At 40.8% G+C, this 13,457-nt stretch overlaps 1 long non-coding RNA gene across 1 annotated transcript; it reads right to left on the bottom strand.

The window, feature by feature from the left end:
- Positions 1-10,907: 10,907 nt before the first annotated feature.
- Positions 10,908-11,999, bottom strand: LOC139755814 (uncharacterized). The gene is made up of 2 exons (XR_011714171.1): positions 11,923-11,999; positions 10,908-11,424 (listed from the first exon to the last, which is right to left on the bottom strand). It is a non-coding gene; the product is annotated as an uncharacterized lncRNA (long non-coding RNA).
- Positions 12,000-13,457: the final 1,458 nt, after the last annotated feature.

The raw sequence follows: 13,457 nt of genomic DNA on the forward strand, positions 1-13,457 counted from the left end.
TTGCACCACTGCTGGATCTAACAAAATACGGAGTCTGTTATTCACTGAGTTAAAGTCCATTTATCAAAACTGTTCTGAGGAGGAGTTTAGTTACATGTGTACCTCGCTACTGTTAGTCCCGCCTCATCACCATGACCCAGGTTTTCCTCATCACCATGACTCAGTTTTCCTCATCACCATGACTCAGGTATTAAACCTTGGCAGAATATTGCCGATTATGAAATGAAAACTTTCAAGGTTAAGGTCGAGAAGATTAGTCGCTTTCGTGTGTCAGTGTTCAGGATTGTATCACACTGTTCTGGTCAAACCTTGTGATCTTGAAAAACAGCCTAACATGTGTTTATTTATGACCCCGGATGAGATACGAAAGATATCTAAAAAGTTCCACAGAGAATAAACGTTCTCTAGTTGTTGTCTTTGTGCGTTGTTTGTCAAGGTCTTTACTATGTTCCTCCTCCGTCAGGCGAGCCTTGTCCTGGCCCTTCTGCTGGCGCTGTCGGCGGTGCTCACCTCCGTCAACGCTGACCCCGTAGCGGACCCGGAACCCTTCAAGAAATTCAAGAAATTTAAGAAAGGCGGCTATCGACCTCGCGTCGTCCACTACGTTCCAGTCCACCACGTTCCAGTCCACCATGGACACAGCAAAGGCTACGGACACAGCAAGGGCTACGGCCGCAAGTAGTGCTATGTGTCTGACCCCGTGGCCACAGAGAAGCTACCTCACACCGCCCGGTCCACCAACACCCAGGCGCAAACTTAGTGGTTAATATTACGAAAGTTGACGTGAATTCAGCGGATGTTTTCTGACACTTAGTTCCGTCTACATCTCCCGTAACACCGGATTCCCAGAGTCTTGATATCTTGTCTTGATACTTGTGGATCACCAGCCAATGTTGTCATGACCTGAGAGTCGCTGCTTCTATCCTTCTGTGATGTTCACTTCCTGTAATACATTTCACGTTACGTAAATAAATCATAAGACTTTTACCCTTAACTGCAGAAACTTTTATTTCACGTATATACAGCAGCTACGTACACTATGCAAGTGAAGGTTTGGGAGAGGAAGACTACATAAGAGGCTGTTGGCATGATAATAAATATTCATAAGACTTACGTTTTATTGCTAGTTCGATTCAAAATCAATTTTATATACAGACATAATTTCCTGGACGATTTCTTTACGATGAACATGAATGTTTAAAGCATTGCACACTCCTGTGGTGTAGTGGTTGGCGTTCTTGACCGTGACGCACTCACGGGCCGACCAGAGTCGAGCGCACAGGTTCGAATCCTGGTTGCGGCAGTCAGTTCACAGTCAACCCAGCTGTTCATCCACCCCTAGCAGTTGGTCAATAAAATGGGTACCTGGCTCAGGCTATGGTATATATATATATATATATATATATATATATATATATATATATATATATATATATATATACATATATATTTTATTTTCTTTATTTTGCTTTGTCGCTGTCTCCCGCGTTTGCGAGGTAGCGCAAGGAAACAGACGAAAGAAATGGCCCAACCCACCCCCATACACATGTATATACATACACGTCCACACACGCAAATATACATAACTATACATGTCAATGTACACATATATATACACACACAGACACATACATATATACCCATGCACACAATTTCACACTGTCTGCCTTTATTCATTCCCATCGCCACTTCGCCACACATGGAATACCATCCCCCTCCCCCCTCATGTGTGCGAGGTAGCGCTAGGAAAAGACAACAAAGGCCCCATTCGTTCACACTCAGTCTCTAGCTGTCATGCAATAGTGCCCGAAACCACAGCTCCCTTTCCACATCCAGGCCCCACACAACTTTCCATAGTTTACCCCAGACGCTTCACATGCCCTGATTCAATCCACTGACAGCACGTCAACCCCGGTATACCACATCGATCCAATTCACTCTATTCCTTGCCCACCTTTCAACCTCCTGCATGTTCAGGCCCCGATCACTCAAAATCTTTTTCACTCCATCTTTCCACCTCCAATTTGGTCTCCCACTTCTCCTCGTCCCCTCTACCTCCGACACATATATCCTCATGGTCAATCTTTCCTCACTCATTCTCTCCATGTGCCCAAACATTTCAAAACACCCTCTTCTGCTCTCTCAACCACGCTCTTTTTATTTCCACACATCTCTCTTACCCTTACGTTACTTACTCGATCAAACCACCTCACACGACACATTGTCCTCAAACATCTCATTTCCAGCACATCCACCCTCCTGCGCACAACTCTATCCATAGCCCACGCCTAGCAACCATACAATATATATATATATATATATATATATATATATATATATATATATATATATATATATATATATATATATATATATATATATATATATATATATTCTATTTTTTTCAAACGTAATTCGCCATTTCCCGCGTTAGCGAAGTAGCGTTAAGAACTGAGGACAGAGGCTCTGAGGGAATAATTTTACTTAGCCACCTTCTCTGTTTCTTCTTTTGGAAAAGTAAAAAAAGAAAAAAGGAGGGGAGGATTTCCAGCCCCGTCTATGTATAAATATATATATATATATATATATATATATATATATATATATATATATATATATATATATATATATATATATACATATGTGTGTGTGTGTGTGTGTGTGAATAACGTTAATGGGATGGCCTTGATTAGGGCCACAGCTGCCCGTGCCGTCTCAGCTAATATAGAATAAAAAGTAGACCACAACTCTTGTGAAAAAAGAAATTATCAATTGCATTACTTATTATAATGAGGCTTTTGATTTGTATCGCTGTCGCAAAGCTTTGATCAAGATAGGCATTTGTGTGTTTATATATATATATATATATATATATATATATATATATATATATATATATATATATATATATATATATATCACTAACCTCCAACAGCCAGGATCGAACCCGGGACCCCTGCATAAGATGCAGGAGCACTACTCGCGTTGGTGAGCAACGTGGTCTCCACTAGTCATCTCCAATAGGCTAGCATTAGTGGTTCCGCCTCCTACGCAGGGGTCCCGGGTTCAATCCTGGTTGTTGGAGGTTAGTATGTTATATGGCAGTGCGCGTTGATATGCACTATTTACGTATATATACACACACACACACATATATATATATATATATGTGTGTGTATGTATGTGTGTGTGTGTGTGTGTGTGTGTGTGTGTGTATGGAGGCGAAGTTGAAGATTTGTAGAAGTTTTCAGAAAAAATGGAGAATGTTAGGGGGAAGAGAGTGATGAAAGTAAGTGAGCTTAGGAAGGAGACTTGTGTGAGGAAGTACCGGAAGAGACTGTGTACAGAATGGAAAAAGGTGAGAACAAAGGACGCAAGGGGAGTGGGGGAGGAATGGGATGTATTTAGGGAAGCAGTGATGGCTTCTGCAAAAGATGCTAGTGGTATGAGAAGCGTGGGAGGTGGGCAGATTAGAAAGGATAGTGAATGTTGGGATGAAGAAGTAAGATTATTGGTGAAAGAGAAGATAGAGGCATTTGGACGATGTTTGCAGGGAAATAATGCAAATGAGTGGGAGATGTATAAAAGAAAGAGGCAGGAAGTCAAGAGAAAAGTACAAGAGGCGAAGAAGAGGGCAAATGAGAGTTGGGGTGAGAGAGTATGACTCAGTTGTTGTTCGCTGATGATACAGCGCTGGTGGCTGATTCATGTGAGAAACTGCACAAGCTGGTGACTGAGTTTGGTAAAGTGTGTGAAAGAAGAAAGTTAAGAGTAATTGTGAATAAGAGCAAGGTTATTAGGTACAGTAGGGTTGAGGGTCAAGTCAATTGGGGGGTAAGTTTGAATGGAGAAAAACTGGAGGAAGTAAAGTGTTTTAGATAACTGGGAGTGAATCTGGCAGCGGATGGAACCATGGAAGCGGAAGTGAATCATAGGGTGGGGGAGGGGGCGAAAATCCTGGGAGCCTTGAAGAATGTGTGGAAGTTGAGAACATTATCTCGGAAAGCAAAAATGGGTATGTTTGAAGGAATAGTGGTTCCAACATTGTTGTATGGTTGCGAGGCGTGGGCTATGGACAGAGTTGTGCGCAGGAGGGTGGATGTGCTGGAAATGAGATGTTTGAGGACAATGTGTGGTGTAAGGTGGTTTGATCGAGTAAGTAATGTAAGGGTGAGAGAGATGTGTGGAAATAAAAAGAGCGTGGTTGAGAGAGCAGAAGAGGGTTTTTTGAAATGGTTTGGGCACATAGAGAGAATGAGTAAGGAAAGATTGACCAAGAGGATATATGTGTCGGAGGTGGAGGGAACGAGTAGAAGTGGGAGACCAAATTGGAGGTGGAAAGATGGGGTGAAAAAGATTTTGAGTGATCGGGGTCTGAACATGCAGGAGGGTGAAAGGCGGGCAAGGAATAGAGTGAATTGGATCGATGTTGGTATACCGGGGTTGACGTGCTGTCAGTGGATTGAATCAGGGCATGTGAAGCGTCTGGGGTAAACCATGGAAAGTTGTGTGGGGCCTGGATGTGGAAAGGGAGCTGTGGTTTCGGGCATTATTGCATGACAGCTGGAGACTGAGTGTGAACGAATGGGGCCTTTGTTATCTTTTCCTAGCGCTACCTCGCACACATGAGGGGGGAGGGGGATGGTATTCCATGTGTGGCGATGTGGCGATGGGAATGAATAAAGGCAGACAGTGTGAATTGTGTGCATGGGTATATATGTATGTGTCTGTGTGTGTATATATATGTGTACATTGAGATGTATAGGTATGCATATTTGCGTGTGTGGACGTGTGTGTATATACATGTATATGGGGGTGGGTTGGGCCATTTCTTTCTTCTGTTTCCTTGTGCTACCTCGCAAATGCGGGAGACAGCGACAAAGCAAAATAAAATAATAAATAAATATATATATATATATATATATATATATATATATATATATATATATATATATATATATATATATATATATATATCAGTCAATAAATTACATTTAAACTCTGAACTATGGCCATGGACACCTGACCCCACTCTAAGTACCTTGACCACCCGACTTAAGCATGCACGGTACCTGCACACCTTCAATACACGGCTTAACACTACACAGTGTCCAGGTAGATACCTCGCAGTACAGCATGGGCCGATCCAGCGGAATTTCCTCAGCATCTTTTACAGCCCCGGTGAAGAGGGCGCACCAGTGTTTATGTGGATATATCATATGTTAGTGTTGATAGGAGATTTCTGATATCCGGTGGACAGAGTATATGGCAAAAAGAGAAGGGAAAATCAAGTCTGTGCGAGACTATAATGACAGAGATGGAAAGCTATATATATATATATATATATATATATATATATATATATATATATATAGATAGATAGATAGATAGATAGATAGATAGATAGATATAAATATATCCCTGTTATAGGGTAGAAATATTCTACCTTCGTATTTCCTGCATGCCGTAGAACAAAGAACCAAGGTGAGATGTAAGCAACATAAGAAAGGAGAGATTGGTAGTATGTTGCGGAAACAAACCTGGATGCTCTGGCTCCGAGCGAAATAAAGCTCAAGGTAAAGGGGAACAATAGAAAGAAATGTCTCAGAAGCAAAGTCAGGGGTCAGTGTGAGGGCGAGAACTAAGGAAGGAGTAGCATTATAGCTGAAGCAGGAGTTGTGGGAGTATGTAGAAGAGTGTAAAGAGGTGAGCTTTAGACTGATGTGGGTAAAAAGTCGATTGCCAGAGAAGGGTGATTGTTAATGCTTATGTACCTGGTCATGAGAAGGTAGGTCATGAGAGGCAAATTTTTGAAAGCAACTGAGTGAGTGTGTCAGCAATTTTGATGCAAGAGGCTTGTTGGTGTTGAGTGATTTGAATGCGAAGGTGTGTAATGTGGTAGATGAGGGTATAACTTGGGAGGAAGAGGCATGAAGTTTTTGGTTCAGGCAGGGGATCAAGGACAACAAAAGGACTGGTCTGTCTTAGTATGGAGTACTGCGTTCACATCTGCGTTGGTTCTTTTTCTGCATCCCTGCTTGACAGAAATGAGTCGAAAGCGGTCCAGCTAACATCAAAATTAGTCTCACTTACCATACGCGGCAAAGTTGACTCACCCTCATCTATAGGTATTCTTTGGTTTAAGCTCCTGAAAGATGGTTGTCTGTGTGCCCCCACCACTAAATAAACCATGATATACTCGGCAAGCTGATGTGTTACATGATTACTGTGTGGCCGTTGCACCTCAAAGGTGGGCCGGGCCGCCTTGATAACCGTTTCTTTCCCCTCCCTTCGGAGCTATGGAGGTCGCTACCCTTTCATGTCTTACCCAATCACTGTGATGTGGCACACTTGAAAAGACATGTTTTTAACTTCCCTCAAAATTCATAAATACTTTCCCTTGCTTCTTCTTTTCCCATTTCATTAACATCTCTATATCTTAATTAAGGCCTGGCCTTAATGTAAACTCTTGTCCGTGATTGGAGCCTCCATCATAAATAAAAAAATCATTGCAGGATTAAAAAATCTAATGACACTTTGTTTCATACTTCTTTGGTATCTATCATTTCCAGCATGTAGAAGAATTTCGTTACGTTATATTTCAATTTTGAATAACTTTTTTATCTTTCTTCGGATGATAGATATGCTTCAGAACCTCAAAATAGCACCCATTTACCATACTTAATACGGTTTTGTGCCTGAAATGGTTTACCGTACTTAATACGACTTCGTGCCTGAAATATTGTTTAGGAGCCATCAGTCCTGAAAATGACTGTAGGACTGAAAGATTTCATAAGAATTCGCTTCACCTTTAAGTTGGTGTCTGTCTGCCAAAAGGAAGAACTATGATACATTACATAACATTTCAAGCTTAGGAGGCTTTCAGTACATTCAGTTTTAAATCAATCCTTTTTTCTTTTTCTTCTTCTTTGCTTTAAGATTGCCTTGAAGTTTTACTTCTATGTGTCTCTATTTTCTGCGAAAAATATATTTACTTCTAAACCTCAGAATAGCACTTGTTCTTAAAGATGACTAAGATTTGGGGTCTGAATTATTCTTTATGTGCAAGTACTTGCAATTAATCATTGAAATGATAACGGGATAAAAATTTTCCATGAAAATTCGATTCTTATGTATTTGGTCTCCATCGGTCATAAGAAGCTTAATATCTACTTCACATTATCACAGCCAGTATAGGAGACTTTCATCAAGTTAGGTTACAATTGTGAAACAAAAACTTCTTTCCGCTTAAGAATTCTCCTGCATTCTTTTCTATCTTTTGTCGGGAAATTGAGTTGCTTCATAACCTTAGTATAACAATTGTTCTCCATGTTGAACACGAAACCGGGGCTAAATTGTTGTTCATGGGCCGTTCAACACTGTAATTAAGCATTCAAATGATTATAGGATAAAAGATCAAATTTCATGGGAATCACCTTCATATCTATTTGTATATCTGGCAGCCAGACTTCCTTCACAACTTCAGTATAGCACTTGCTCATCCTGAATACCATTATCGAGCTTCAGTATTGTTTCAGGGCCATTGAGTTCCGTAACTAAGCATAGAAATGATAACAGAATTGAGAAATTTAATGAAAATTTACTTCATATTCATTTAGTATCTGTCGGCCAGAGGATGCATGTTGATATACTTCACATCATCATTTCAATATACATGACAATTCTTACGGTATATTTCTATTACAAACAAAAAAATGTTTTCTTGGGCAAAAGATTACCTTACATTATTCATTATTTCTTGTCAAAAGATTGATTCACTAAAGGAAACATTATGAAATATTTCACATTATCATTTCAGTGTAGCACATTTCAGGACCTTATATTTCAGTTTTCTTCTTTGGAGAATAGATTTCCTCTGTATCTCTTCTTCATACTGAATACGATCCTTCGGCTGAAATATTGTTCATAGGGCATTAAGTCTTGCAACTAAGCATTAAAATAATTAGAATTCAATAAATTTAATGAAATTTCGAATCACATTTTTTGTCCACGCGTGTCAAAAGCAATATTATATGTTTTACATCATCATTACGTTATATTGTGATTTTGGAGCAAAATGTTTTATGGCATGAATTTTACTCCGAAATATTACCTTCGTTTTATGTTATTTTTCGTCAGAAAATAGATATCCTGTAGAAAGTTATTATAGCAACTACTTTCATGTTGAATACAATTCTGGAGCTGAAATATTGTTGAGGAACCTTTAAAAGTCTTGCAATCAAACGTGTAATTGACTGCGGAACTAAAGCGAAAGCATTATAATGTATTTTACATTATCATTTCAAGCATCGAAGACTTTTATTCAGTTATATTTCAGTTCTGAAATAAGATTTCTTTTGGGCTTAAAAGTATTATACATTCTTGTTCTGCTAATTTTCTTTTCAAAATTGATTTGCTTACGAACGTCAATACAGGGCCTCATATTCATACAGAAGACAACTCTGGAACAAAAATTATCATTTGGAGGCTATTAATTCTTGTAATCTAGCATTCAAATGATGGCAGGATTAAAAAGAATCAGAGGAAGCCACTTTATATCTACTTGGAATGTACAGGGTAGGAAAAAAGCCACTGATATATTTAACAGTATCATCTTGAGTATAGAGACCTTTTATAAAACTCTAGTCCAATCATGAAACGATTGTAATTCACCTGAAGAATATTATGAACATTTGGAAGGAAATAATGATAGTGATGTAGATATACAATGATATGAATATAACACAAGATGATATAGAAAAATTGAAGATAAGACGAGAAAGACAAGTAAAACGAGTACGTCATGTCGTTAAACGCCAATGTGTGATAAGTACTCTGTCCTCGATCTTAGTTCAGTAAATGCACTGAGAGCTTGTCCAGACAGGGCCATAGAACATATAATCACCAACACACACACACACACACACACACACACACACACACACACGCGCGCGCGCGCGCGCGCGCACTGGTAAAATAGGTTCACCCTGAACGGATTCACATTCCATGGCCTTTTCTGAGAATGCATTTCCCGTGCAAAGCAAAGGAAGAGAAACTAGTGAATCAGACTCAAAATGATGCCTCTGAATCCAACGAAACGTACCCACTACATTTGAACCATCATTTACAATATTTTTTTGGTACATTTCTCTAGTGGTATCAGTTCCCCAGTGGTGCATTTCTCCAGTGGTACAGTGCTGTGGTGCTACAGTTCTCCAGTGGTGCAAAGTTTTAGTGGTGCAGTTCTCCAATGGCACAGTCTCTAGTATCTCAGGCGTTTTACATTACATAATAACTCTTTGCTGCTCCTGTGGTATAGCGGTTAGCGTTCCTGACTACGGTTGCGGCAGTCGGTCCACCCCAAAGGGATGCTCGATAAAGTGGGTACCCGGCTCAGGCTAGGATATATATATATATATATATATATATATATATATATATATATATATATATATATATATATATATATATATATATATATTGTTGCTTTCATACTATTCGCCATTTCCCGCGTTAGCGAGGTAACGTTAAGGACAGAGGACTGGGCCTTTGAGGGAATATCTTCACCTGGCCCCCTTCTCTGTTCCTTCTTTTGGATAATAAAAAAAAAAAAAAACGAGAGGGGAGGATTTCCAGCCACCCACTTTCTCCCCTTTTAGTCGCCTTCTACGACACGCAGGAAATACGTGGGAAGTATTTTCTCCCCCTGTCCCTAGGGATAATATATATATATATATATATATATATATATATATATATATATATATATATATATATATATATATATATATATATCGATTAGGGCCACCGCTGTCCGTGCCGTGTCAGCTAGCATGAAAACAGTCATTCATCATAAGGAGGGATTGGTGAGAAAATAAAGTTGAAGTGTTTAAGTGTCGTACGGTCAGAGGAGCCGGGAGAGGGTGAGGGTGTGGCCTCCTGATGTTTAGAATGTGAGAAGATGACCTTGTTCATCTTGCCCCGGTAACAGGTCTTGTTGCTGAGGAATTCATTTCCTTAGTATTCTCTCTCTCTCTCTCTCTCTCTCTCTCTCTCTCTCTCTCTCTCTCTCTCTCTCTCTCTCTCTCTCTCTCTCTCTCTCATGAAGAGAAGATGAGCCTCCGTCGGCGGACGGTACTCTCCGAATCTGGATCCCTTAACAACAGCCAACCTCATGTCGCAGGTGTCAAGATGCGTCTTAAAATTTACTGACTGAAACGTGGAGTCGGTTTGTCTTTGTCAGGATGTCTTTGTCAAGGAGTGTGGTGAGGGACACAGTCGAAGCAAGTCGTCCAAGCGCAAAAACATCGGAGTATGTTGTCAAAGCTGTAAGTTAAGGCAGATGGTGAAGGTATACCTGGTCAAGACACTTGATAAAGTGGAGGCATTTTGCAGCCAAGGCATGTTGGAGCGAAGCATGAGCGCTGTCAGATCATGCGATCAAGGCGTGTGGCCAGGGAATTGGCTTCACGTGCACGGACGAGGATCTTAGTCGCGGGAATATGTCGCAGGTCCATATTAAGTAAACCTGACCGAGGGGTTAAGTCACGTGGGGGAAGAACGAGTTCCTGTTATACAATCAAAGGGCGTTTTCAAGGCAGGTGGTCAGTGTACAGGCTTCACACGTGAGCAGGGGAAACATTGATCAAAACCTCAAGACAGCGATACTAGTCTTAAGTACCCGTCATACGTAGTTCAAATGTTTGACGTTTTCACAAGAGACCTCTACTTGGACTCTGTAACAGTAAGATTAGTATTTCTCTCAAGATGCTATCACACCGCAACTACAGCATAATGCTCATAGTACAGCACATAGGAGATACTGCTCACATTCCTGATTTGCACTTCATGAAGGAACCTACCTAACCTAACCTACGCATGTAACTAAATAAAAGTTTTGCCATATGTGGAATAATTTCCCTTTTATTTACATAAGGAGAAGTGTGGTACAGCACATAAAAGTTTCAGCGAGACTGAGGCAGAGAGTTCTTAGATCTTGGCCATAAGCAACTGGTGACCCTTGACTGACGACATATCAGAAGACCTTAGGACTGTGAGACTGCAGTGATAAGAGATAAAGAGGAAACTGAGTCCTAGAAGAATATCTGGGTGAATGCACGGCAACATTCTGCGAGCGTCTAAGCTTGTGGTAAGGTGTTGGTGGTTCCGACGGTGTCCTTAGCTGCTGGCACGTCCGTGGCCCTGGATCAGACACACGTCAGACACATGGCACTACTTGCGTCCGTACCCCTTTCCGTAATGCCCGTGGTGGTGGTGTACTGGACGATAGTGGACGACGCGAGGTCGGTGTCCACCTTTCTTGAATTTCTTGAACTTGAAAGGCTCCGGGTCAGCGACGGGATCAGCGTTGGCGGAGGTGAGCACCGCCGACAGCGCCAGCAGGAGAGCCAGGACCAAGCACGCCTGACAGAGAGGGAACTTAGTACATACAGTGGCCATAGACAGACATGGTCAACTGATACAGAAAGCTTTTGCATCAGAGACATTTTAGGCTTCTTTTCTCTTCTTGTCATAAGCCTTGTGAGTAAAACTCATTATCATATGACTAGATTTTCATTAGCTAGTACAGCACAGCCGGGGTCGCGCCGCGCAAACCTGTGATTTCTCACCGGGACGTTAACCAAACCCTGAGGTGTTGAGCTGACTACACAATACTTCGCAGTATCTCATCAAACTAACACTTGACATCGCATTCAGTTGTTTTGTGATAAACGATCATTAGCTCAATACACAGCTGACAATAAATCATATTCCCCTTTAAAAGCGACTCTGCTAAAAAGAAGAATTGTCTCCATATTAATAGCATTTCACAATATCCCTCCTAATTTACTACTTCACCAAGACATATAGTTAAGCGGAGACGCGAGTAAACTGAGGCCAAAACGACACAAAATCACTTACAATCTTCATGTTGAGGAGTGAGTGGCTCTTATTAAGCCACAACTGAGCAGGGCTACTCTGAGTAGCTCTGATTGTCCACCCCTATATGTACTGCCAGACCCTACATAGTTGCCGAACGGTAATTTTATCCTGAGAAATAAAAAAAACAATAACGAGAAGGAAAAAGTCTTAAGGCTTCCCGTTAGAATACGAGGTGACCTTGGATGTGTGGTGGAGTAAGGTGTGTTTTTGTTGGCGCTCTTCAGCTTCCCCTATGGTTCCTTGTTTACGGTCTGGCAAGGACATTTAGTGCGCATTATATCTGACGAACCACGTCCAGCTCAATCCATTGGAAAATAATGCTTCAATCAGTAACCTCCATTTACAAAACCCACGTTGAAATGTTCTAATCATCTAGTCTCTGCAAAAAAAGGCGTAGAAACAAAAACACACGCCCGCGCACACACACACACACACACACACACACACACATAGACACACATACATACACACACACATACACAAAGAAGAGCCATACCTGCAGTAAGAATGTGGGGCCTTAGGATCATCTCGAACACATGAAAAACGTGTTCGTTACTATTGAGGCATCTTTCAGTGATGCACTTAATACTGGTCAGAGCCTTGTCATACATACCATAATCTAGATCTGCAAACTTTAACGCCCCTCACAACGCTCGCTAGAGGTAAATCTGGGACGATCTTGGCAGTGAAAGGGATATAGATGGAGTATGGAAAAGCATTCATAGAACTTTCATAGTAGAAAGATTATATGTGCCAGTGCGTAGATGATCATCTTCCCACAAGAAGTTGAAATGGTGTGATAATGTAATAAAAAGATGCACCTGTTGACTGAGAAACTAGCACTTAAGAAACTCAGACATCAATTCCATGATGCATTCAGGAAAACCACCCAGGGTCGAACGCATAGGCTAGAATCCTAGCTGTGGCACTAGCTCCACAGTAAACCCACCTATACATCCATCCTTATGGGCTGGTCAATAAAATGGGTACCTGGCTGTGATTATCACACGAAAGTGCACTTGAGAACTTATCGTGTTTCATTTCCCCGTGGATATATATATATATATATATATATATATATATATATATATATATATATATATATATATATATATATATATATATTTATTTATTTTGCTTTGTCGTTGTCTCCCGCGTTTGCGAGGTAGCGCAAGGAAACAGACGAAAGAAATAGCCCAACCCACCTCCATACACAATGTACACACACACACACGTCGACACACGCAAATATACATACCTATACATCTCAATGTACACATATATATACATACACAGACGCAATACATATATATACCCATGCACACAATACACACTGTCTGCCCCCATTCACTCCCATCGCCACACATGGAATTCCATCCCCCTCCCCCCTCATGTGTGCGAGGTAGCACTAGGAAAAGACAACAAAGGTCGCATTCGTTCACACTCAGTCTCTAGCTGCCACGCAATAATGCCCGAAACCACAGCTCCCTTTCCACATCCAGGCCCCACACAAC

Source organism: Panulirus ornatus, chromosome 20 (assembly GCF_036320965.1).
Source record: "Panulirus ornatus isolate Po-2019 chromosome 20, ASM3632096v1, whole genome shotgun sequence".
Taxonomy (NCBI): domain Eukaryota; kingdom Metazoa; phylum Arthropoda; class Malacostraca; order Decapoda; family Palinuridae; genus Panulirus; species Panulirus ornatus.